Here is a 10,539-nt window from a genome sequence, read left to right as displayed (position 1 = left end):
CATCCCTACTCCATCATCACTATCAACTTCTCGAATGACTGTGGCATATGTCTCTACATCTAACTCCCACATAGCTTTCTCTAAAATCAGTGCAGAAACATGTTGCACCTTGACTTCCTTCCTTTGCTTACAAGTAGAAAAAGTCCTTGTTTGTGATCCTCCAATCAGCATAATCTCATCGTAGAAGGGAACAATAACCACACTATTGCCCTTCAAGAAATATTTACTCAATATCATGTCAAAATCATTCATCTCCATTACTGTGAAGTCCAACCGACCCTGCGAGTCTTCAATTCAAACTGGCACTTTGTGTGCCAATCCAGCGACTTTAGCCCTTGAGTTCGCTGCCTTGACCTCCGCATCTGACAAGATAATATGCTATCCAACTTCTTTTTCCAAACGTGTAGTCATGAAGTTATGTGTGGCAGCCGTGTCCACTAATGCTTGGATGGTCTTGCCATGAATCACTAAGTCCAGGAACCCCAAACTTTGAATCCAAGGTTTCTTGTCCAAAACTTCAGTCTACATACATACCTAGCCTCTGCAATTTTCTTTGATAACATTTGTCACGCGCCCAACTCTTTTTTCACGAGTTAGACTACGTGCGGAACCTACTAAACACTTAAACATTTCTTCTTCTATGTTATTTTTCGGACTATGCCTAACATTCACATTATTCACCATTTTACTTTATTAATGGGAGGAATAACATTGATACACTTAAACCATGCAAGAGACACAATTGTTCAAGTATGTATATAAATATTTGTAAATGTTGTTTTATAAATTTCTTGGGAATCAACACTCAATCGAGTTCATAAAATTTTACAATGGAGTAGCTGTCGTGCAGCTCGACTAGTCTACCTAACTCGGTCGCTGCATCATGCACTCTTTGCCTGACCTAACACACCACTATATGCTTCAACTTGTCGTTACCAATTTGTTCCACTAAACTCCCATTCAAGAATGCCATGGGTGCAACGCCCACTCGGGTCGCCTACCCGACTCGTGCAGTTCGCCGCGGGTGCATCACCCACTCAGGTCACCTTACCTAGCTCGCCGCTATACCAAACATAGCTCCATCGTGTCAACCACCTTCTCACTTTCCAAACTTCCCGTGGTTCATCCACCCACTGTCACGCCCCTACACCTGCGGTAGTCTTTCAACCACTTATAGCGAGGTGCGGCACTACCAATCATTTTCTTTTCACCAATACTTACTATTGTAGACTACACCTAACATTCCATACTTAGTTTTATTTGCGTTACCAAGTATTATTAATGTGTTCCTTTATACAAGTGAAAGCCCATAACATTCACATAAACAACATTATACAAGAGAAATGCACAACAGTATAAAGGGAGGGGCAACTCCCTGCAATATGAGTTTGCCTGAGTCAATATATTATACAATCTTCACTTTTAAAAAGTACAGGTTAAATCTTGGGAAACCCCAAATTTACACATAGCCAATTTTTCAAACTTCAGCGAACTCGGTTGCCCAGCTCATCAGTGCCTCTGCACGGTCGCCGCACGACTCACCAACCCTTCGTTCACCTCGTCGCATGATCGTGTTGTTTGCCCAACCTGGGCGCACCTCGTTGTAACCAAGTTGCCACACACGGGCGCCTCCACACAAGTCACACCTTCGTTCACGATCTCAACACTTCCCTATTTCCACCGTTTCATCGTGCACAGCGCACCCTCACCTGGTCGCCCATCCACACGATTCTTCATTTCAATGTGCATGGCACGCCCTCGCCTGGCCACTCGTTCGCATGTCCACCCATTCACCCAACGCGTTCACCCAAGCTCGTTCACTAGAGTTGCCACACGACTTCACCCAGTTCGCCTGAATGACCTCATCCGGGTCGCCACACAACTTCACCCGGGTCGCCTGAATGACCTCACCTGGGTTGCCACACAACCTCACCTGGGTCACCTGAACAACCTCCCCCGAGTTCTGCCCAAACGGCTTTTTTGAACGACTTCCCTGAACGACTGCTCGAACGACTTCTTGAAAAACTTTCTCGAACGAATTCTCGAATGACTTTCTCAAACAACTTCCTCAAACGAATTCTTGAATGACTTCCTCGAACGAATTCTCGAATGACTTCCTTGAACAAATTCTCAAACAACTTCCTCGAACGACTTCCTCAAACGACTTTTCGAATGACTTTCTCGAATGACTTTCTCGAACAACTTTCAGAACGAGTTTTCCACCCGAGTTCTACCTGTCGTGCAAGCTCATCCACGCACCGACTTTCTCAAACGACTTTCTGAACGAGGTTTCCACCTGAGTTTCACCCGTCATTCTTGCTCGTCCACGCACTGTAGAACTCCTTGCTCAAACTCATGTGATCAAATGATGGTCGTTTGCCTCCAAACGCCCTCCAATATATACGGGTGAGTGGCGGGTTATGTCACCCGGCCGACCCACACCAAATGCCCAAGCCAACTCATTCAACATGTGTTGTCTCGCCCAAGAGGAGGGTCGGCCCACCCAACTCATCCAACACCTTATAAACTCATTTCTTGGCTCATTTTGTTTCATATTTCGCACATCCTTCGTACGGTGGAGTCGCCCTACCCGTCACACGGATCGCAAGTCCTAACATCCTCCCCCACTAGAAGTCATTGTTGTCCTCAACAATATCTCATCCCGGCAACCATCTGTCACCAAGATCACCATACCAAGTTATACACTCTATCGGTATGTCATACATCGGAAATAATCTCAATCCATGACCATCGACTACCTTGTCACAATCTCCACATGCTGCTCCCCGTCATGGAAGGATGGTCCCTTCATCTCAAGCTGCATGCCCACTGCAACATCTCATGTCGACCCCGTCATGTGTCATCCTCATGTGAACTGCTGCCATGATACTCCAACAAATGCTAACACATCTTTGTACACTTCCGGACCCCATGTTTGAACTAGTCGGGTGCTCAGTCCAACTGTCACGCTCAAACCATGAGAGTGAACATCCTCATGCCATCATCAGCTATTTCTCAGAACATCCCATCACATCGTCAACTCAATCAAGAATCCATCTCCATATAAGTGTAATCCATGCTCAGGTCCACGAAGTAGCCCTCATCTCATCTGCAACATGTTGTCCATGATGTCTGGTACTAATGTGCCGCATGAAATCAGCCACATCTACCCCAACATCATCATCCATCTGCAAAACATCCATCTCCTCAAAGTGAAGAGATCATCTCTCGACTCTCGATGTGCCACATCCAGGTCCATGAAGCAACCTCCATCATATCTGCAGTGTGCCATCCCTCAAGTCTACCATAGGAACAGGTATACACTTGTCTCATCTATCCATGTGCTACCCATGATCATAGATCAATCAGCTCCCATGTGTTAAACGTGGTTAAGTCTTGGCTCAACCCATGCCTAAGTGTTGCCACCAAGGCATCATCATCATCGTAACTCCATCACTTCAAAGTGTCTCGTATTGATCCCCCACATGAAGTCACTCTTTCAAGCCATTCCCATACATGTACTTGAAAGTATGCACCCCATCCTGCATCAAAGTCTCTGACCTCAGCTCCTCAATGCATCATATCCTCCAAGTCCACCATATATGAAGTCCCTAAAAGTCACAACCTCATGTCATCATGAGCTCCATGAGTCATCTCCAACCAACATCTAAGCAAGCATACAAGTCTCGGCCCAAAGGTCTTTGCAAGATGCCTCAGCTCTCCATGTAGTAGGAATGCTCCATAGTCTGCTCACAACTCCATCCAAGTCCATGACCTTGTTGTACAAGAGTGCACAACCTATCCATCGGCTCATAAGTAAAACATCTCCATGTCACAACAGTAAATCCACCTGCACAACATCCCTACCTTGGCACTCCTCATTGGATGCCCATAAGTGACACCTCTACAAGTGCTCCTACACAATGTCCCTGCATAGACTGCCATGCTCCATGTTTCCAACCTAATGTCCATGACTAAGTTGCCCATGTAGTCAACCAAGTAGACCCATCACAACAATCAGTCATCCTCATCAAAGTCTACAATCTTCGGTCTAGTGAACTTGGTCACCCAACCATATCATCATCACATGAGTCTCTCCATCATAGCTCCCCCACTAAAGGTTCCACCAAGACTATCTCTTGGTCTCGGCCATGAGAAGTCCACCCAAGCAATTCAAGAGTGTGCCCTCCAATCTGTGCATGAGTCATGCCGGGCACTTAGCTAATTCTCCATGTGGCTAAAGCATGACCCAATCCTCCGCAATGATCATCATGTTCCTCCCTTGTCACGGGCCTTTGTACCTTCTACCATAAGGTTACAAACAACCCCAAAAAGTCCTGCAACAATCAACAATCCTTGCTTCTCCATACAAGGTCTCATCGTAGACATCCATGGTAAGATCCTCCCTAGCATTGGCAAACTGACTTTGCCTTTCCCTGCATACGGTCCATCTACCAAATGCTCAAATGAAACAAAAGTATCAATATTACTTACATCATCCTCATGAGGCTCCTCCATGTGAGTATCCTCATCCACCAATGTCTTCAAACTACACGATCCTGGTCCAACTTGATCAATCTCAAGTTCATCCTCCATCATTGTAACATCTGCAACATCCTCAATCATCACGGCTTCCTCTTTCTTGTTAGCACAATCTGCAACTTCATCTTGCTCCATTACCCAACCAAGTTGAAGAAGTTCGTCTTCAACATTCTTTTCCAAGACCTCAAGTTTATCTCGAATCCGGGGGTTTTCTTCTTTCATCCGCTTCAACCTGTATAAGGTAAGCAAGAGCTTCCCTTCGCATTCTTCGAAACTCGCCATGCCTTGTCATCCAGCTTGCTCTAAGCACTAAGCTTCACCTCTACTAAACCTGTTTCACCATTCACCTGAATCAACCTGATATTCCACCTGTCACCTGCAAAACTTGAGCTCCCTGCCAAGTCTTCAGTCTTCGTAGAATTAGCTCCTTGATTCAGTTCACCAGCTCTGATACCACCTGTCACGAAGTGCCGATGTGTATCAGCTTCAACGCTTCAACACCAGCACCAGCTCCCTGGCACTAGCTCTGATAGCACCTATCACGCCCCTACACCTGCGGTAGTCTTTCAACTTCTTATAGCGAGGTGCCACACTAGACTATGCCTAACATCCCATACTTATTTTTATTTTCGTTACCAAGTATTATTAATGTGTTCCTTTATACAAGTGAAAGCCCATAACATTCACATAAACAACATTATATAAGAGAAATGCTCAACAGTATAAAGGGAGGGGCAACTCCCTACAATATGAGTCTGCCCGAGTCAATATATTATACAATATTCACTTTGGTGAGACAAGAAAAGATTACTTGTCCAAATGAGCGCATATCCAATTTGTTTATACGCCTCTCCAACGTGTGGCGACCTCCAATAGGCCGACCCTTCAAACGCCCAGCCAGCGCGCCCAAACGATGTGTAAATTGCTCCTCCCATGAGTCGGCCCACCCGTCGTTCAGCATGCCCAGCTGCCATATAAACGATGGTCACCCAAACGCTCTCATAACTATGTCGCGCCTTGGTCACCATCTCACTTTTTCTACCTTAGTTGTTTTCTGCGGAGGTAGGCACGAACGCCCAGTCGCCCAATGACCATAGGTCGTCACATCCTCCCCCACTGGAAATCATTGTCGCCCTCGACAATCTCGATCGCCTCAGTATCTTCCGTTCATACTTCGCAATCTTCTTCTTCCATCTCCAAAGTGAGTCCTCCAATTCCCAGCTTTCCTCCTCCGGTGCATTCTTCCATCTGACAAGATACTTCCGTTTCATGTGGCAACCAATCCCTGTAGTTCTGAAGCTCAAAATCTTCTCCAACTCCAGTCCTGGCTTGTCTACAATCCTGGCTGGTCCTCTTGGCAGTTCAGCTCTCTCTGGATGGTCTCTTCAATTGACTCACATGAATAACTGGATGCTTCATGTGCATATGGTGTGGAAGCTCCAGCTCGTAAGCAACTTCTCCCACTCTCTTCTTCACTCCGAATGGTCCCTCATACTTCCGTGTCAGTTTGCTTACAGTTCCCTTGGCTGGCTGAAACTGCTCCCCGGTAATCCTGAGAAACACCATATCTCCCACACTGAAGTGTGCCTCCCGTCTCCCACGATCAGCATACTTTTTCATCCTCCTCGCAGCATCATGCAAGCACAACCGTGCTAACTCCAAGGTCTCCTCCCAAGCCTTCATGAACTTCTTCACATGGGGACTCCTCAAGAAGCCTCCCGTCACTACGGTATGCGGTGCAACCGGCATCTGTCCATTCACCAACTCAAATGGACTATACCCCGTCGAAGAACTCTTTTGAATATTGTAGCTAAACTGAGCAATATCCAAGAGTTCAGGCCAATTCTTTTGATCAGCCGTCACATAATGTCGCAAGTAGTCCTCCAGTAATGCGTTGATCCTCTCAGTCTGCCCATTTGTCTATGGATGGTAACTCGAACTCATCAACAACTCTGTCCCGACTAACTTGAACAATGTGGTCCAAAATCTGCCTGTAAAACACAGATCTCTATCCGACACGATGCTTAATGGCATCCCCCAATACTTCACTATGTTCTTAAAGAATAACTCCGCAATCCGCTCGGCTCCACAAGGCATCTTTGTAGGAACAAAGATAGCATACTTGGAAAAATGATCAACCACGACCATAATCCCATTATACCCCTGAACCTGTGACAACTGAGTCATGAAGTCCATCGAGACACTCATCCATGGTCTCTCAGGAATCAGTAAAGGCTGCAATAGTCCTCCTTGCCTCTGAGTATCCGATTTGTCCTGCTGACAAATGATGCACGTATGTACATACTCCTCTACATCCTCTCGCATCTTCCCCCAAAAGAATCCTCTCTCCAACAATGCCAAAGAACGACGCATCCCTGGGTGGCGAGCCCATGGCGAGTCGTGGCACTCCTTCAAAAGGTACCTCCTGAGTCCAGATGAATTTGGAACATAGAGTCGGTTTCCAAAGAACAAGAACCCGTCCCGTAGAAAGAACTTTCGTGTCTTCCCCTCCTTTATCTGCTTCATTATATTCTGTGCCAAAGTATCGGTTTCAACACTTTCCTTGATCTTATTCTGCATCTCTTCTAACATCTGAACTCGACTCCTACTCCTAGCTGCCTAGTCTTATCCCTCTAATGCTGCAAGTTGTCCATTCCTGCTAAGGGCATCTGTTACCGCATTATGCCTTCCCGGTCTATACTCGATAGTCATGTCGAATTCTGCCAAGAAGTCCTGCCAACGAGCTTGCTTTGCAGAAAGTTTCGGTTGTGATGCAAAATAACTTGTTGCATCGTTGTCAGTCTTGACAACAAATGGCTTCCCAATCAGGTAATGCCTCCATACATGAAGACAGTGGATTATGGCAGTCATCTCCTTCTCATGGACCAGATACCTTCGTTCTCTATCCTGCAACTTCCGACTCTCATACGCCACCGAATGCCCATCCTACATAAGAACCCCTCCTATGGCAAAATCTGAAGCATCAGTGTGTACCTCAAACGGTCTCTCGAAGTCAGGCAACTTCAGTATCGGTGCTGTAACCATCCTCTTCTTCGAGTCATCAAATGCCTCTTGACATTTATCCATCCAACTCCACCTCTTGTCTTTCTTCAATAGGTCTGTTAGTGCCAATGTCACCTTGGAGTACCCCTCTACAAACTTCCGTTGGTAGTTGGTCATGCCCAAGAACACCCTCATCTCATGGACATTCTTCGATTCAACCCAGTCCTCAATCACCTTCACTCTGCTCGGCTCCATCCGTATGTACCCTTGACCAACAATATGCCCAAGGAACGAAATCTTGGTCTGAGCAAACACACACTTAGACTTCTTCAAGAACAACTGATTTTCCCTCAGTTCCTCGAACACCATCGCCAAGTGCTTCTTATGATCCTCCATGTTGTCACTGAACACCATTATATCGTCCAAGTATACTACTACGAACGAATCCAAGTATGGTCATAGGACATCATTCATCAAAGTGCAAAACGTAGCAGGAGTGTTACACAACCCGAATGGCATAACAAGGAACTCAAAGCTACCATACCTTGTTACTATCGCGGTCTTCTTCTCGTCTCCTTCAGCTATCCGCACCTGATAATACCCATGCCTCAGGTCCAACTTGGAAAACACTCGGGCTTTCGCAAGCTTGTCAAAGCAATCATCACCCAATGGCTAAGGATACCTGTTCCTTACCGTCTGCTTGTTCAATGCACAGTAATCACAGCACATCCGTAGCTCATTCGAATCCTTCTTTCGCTGGAATAATACCGGAGCTCCATAAGGGGATCTTGATGGTCTAATGAAACCTGCATCAATTAACTCCTTTAACTGTCGTTTCAACTCCTCCAACTCAGGTCCTGACAATCGATAAGGTGCTTTAGCCGGGGGTTGCTTTCCTGGCTCAAGCTCAATTCTATGGTCCACTGCATGCCTTGGTGGAAGTTTCTTTGGTAGCTCATCAGGCATCAAATCTGCATATTTGGTCAGCACCTCAGAAATCTCGGCTAGAACAGGCGTCCCCACTCCATCACCTTCGACATCCTTGAACATCACCGCATATGTCTCCATATCTGACTCCTTCATAACCTTCTCCAAACTTAGTGCCGAAACATGCTGCACCTTGACTTCCCTCCTTTGCCTATGAGTGGGCAAAGTCCAAGTTTGTGTCTGTCCAACTAGCACCACCTCATCATAGAAGGGGACAACAATAGCCTTGTTTCCCTTCAAGAAATCCTGTCTGAGTATCATATCAAAGTCATTCATCTCCATCACTATGAAGTCCAACTAACCCTTCCAGTCTTTTATCTGCACAGGTACTTCTTGTACCAAACCCGCCACTTTAGCTCTATAGTTCACTGCCTTGACTTCCACATTCGAGGGGAAGATCATCAGTCCAACCTCTTTTGCCAACCGTGTCGTCATGAAGTTATGAGTGGCCCCTGTGTCCACCAGAGCTTGAATGGTCTTGCCATGAACCATCAAGTCCACGAAACCCAAACTGTTCATCCACGATTTCTCCATAACTTTTCCCTGCATACATGTCTGTTCTCTGCATTCATCATCAAGCAACGGCTTCACCACCTGTGAACCTGCTCTGATACCAACTGTCACGCCCCCAATTCTTTTTTCCTTAAATTGGCCAGGTGCGGCACCGCCTAAGTTACCAACTCTTTCCATAGTTAGATTAACTTTACGAACTACACCTTCAACAATTCATAATAAGCATGAATTACATTATTAATGTGCAGAATCCATTAATAATACATAGAACAGCAATATAACATCAACAATATGCAAGAGAATGTCTTCTTTTATTATATATGAGAAAATGTTACAATGACCGGGAGCAAAGCTCCACCGGCGTTCATAAACGAGGTTGGGTGCCCGCCCGTGCAAGAGCGCACGACGGTCACACCACAACACTTCACCAAAATACAATACAACAACACACGATCTTATGCCCAAACGGGCGGGCGCGCCCGTGCACACCCGCGCCCCTCTACAACCGAGACCGTGTACCAAGTTTGGCGGGCAGGTGCCTCACTACGCCCTCCACCCACGCCCCAACCGCGCTGCACGACGTGCCTTGCCTTGCCCGACTCGGCGGGCGCATCCACACTTCTTTGCTGCGGCTCTAAGTGCACCTTCGCACTTCTCCTTGTGCGATGAGACAATGCAAAGATTGCTTGTCCAAATGAGCGCATATCCAATTTGTTTATATGCCTCTCCAACGTGTGGCGACCTCCAACCAGCCGACCCTTCAAACGCCCAGCCAGCGTGCCCAAACGATGTGTAAATTGCTCCTCCCATGAGTCGGCCCACCCGTCGTTCAGCACGCCCAGCTGCCATATAAACGATGGTCGCCCAAACGCTCTCATAACTATGTCGCGCCTTGGTCGCCATCGCACTTTTTCTGCCTTAGTTGTTTTCCGCGGAGGTAGGCGCGCGCACCCGGTCGCCCAATGACTGCAGGTCGTCACACCCACCCTCCTGCCTGCGGCTCATCCGCCTACCCGTCGACCTGCAGTGCGACTACCCAACACACCCTCGCTGTTGCACGGTTCCGCCCAACCTGCGGATGCATTCCCTGCTCCTCTCTTGGGTAGTCTGCCCCTTGACTTAGGACTCCCTCGCTTGGTTGTGTCGAATGACTTGATGATTCTCCAACACTTATCCGCCATGTTCTTATATGCTACATCGCCCATGGGTGGGGGCTTGCTTGTCAGCGAGCCGACCCATCCATTTGACACTTAGCCAATTTTTATGCGCCAGGCCAAGTGTAGGGCGGCCACATACATCGTCGCCCACCCATATAAACTCGCCAACTTCACCCATCCATACTTAGTCAATTTTTCATCCTGACTCGTGGGAGGACCCTTGGCTCATTCAGTTGGCCCAGCTCGTCGGTTGGGCATGCCCTCCAACTAGTCGGTTTTGTTTGACCGACTCGTCTCGCCCACCGCACGCCCATGATGGCTCGTGCCCAACTCATCG

This window comes from Pinus tabuliformis, chromosome 5_2 (assembly GCF_031772625.1).
Source record: "Pinus tabuliformis cultivar Carrire ecotype Pingquan chromosome 5_2, CPIR1, whole genome shotgun sequence".
NCBI classification, from domain to species: Eukaryota; Viridiplantae; Streptophyta; class Pinopsida; order Pinales; family Pinaceae; genus Pinus; species Pinus tabuliformis.
This window is presented reverse-complemented; position numbering follows the sequence as displayed.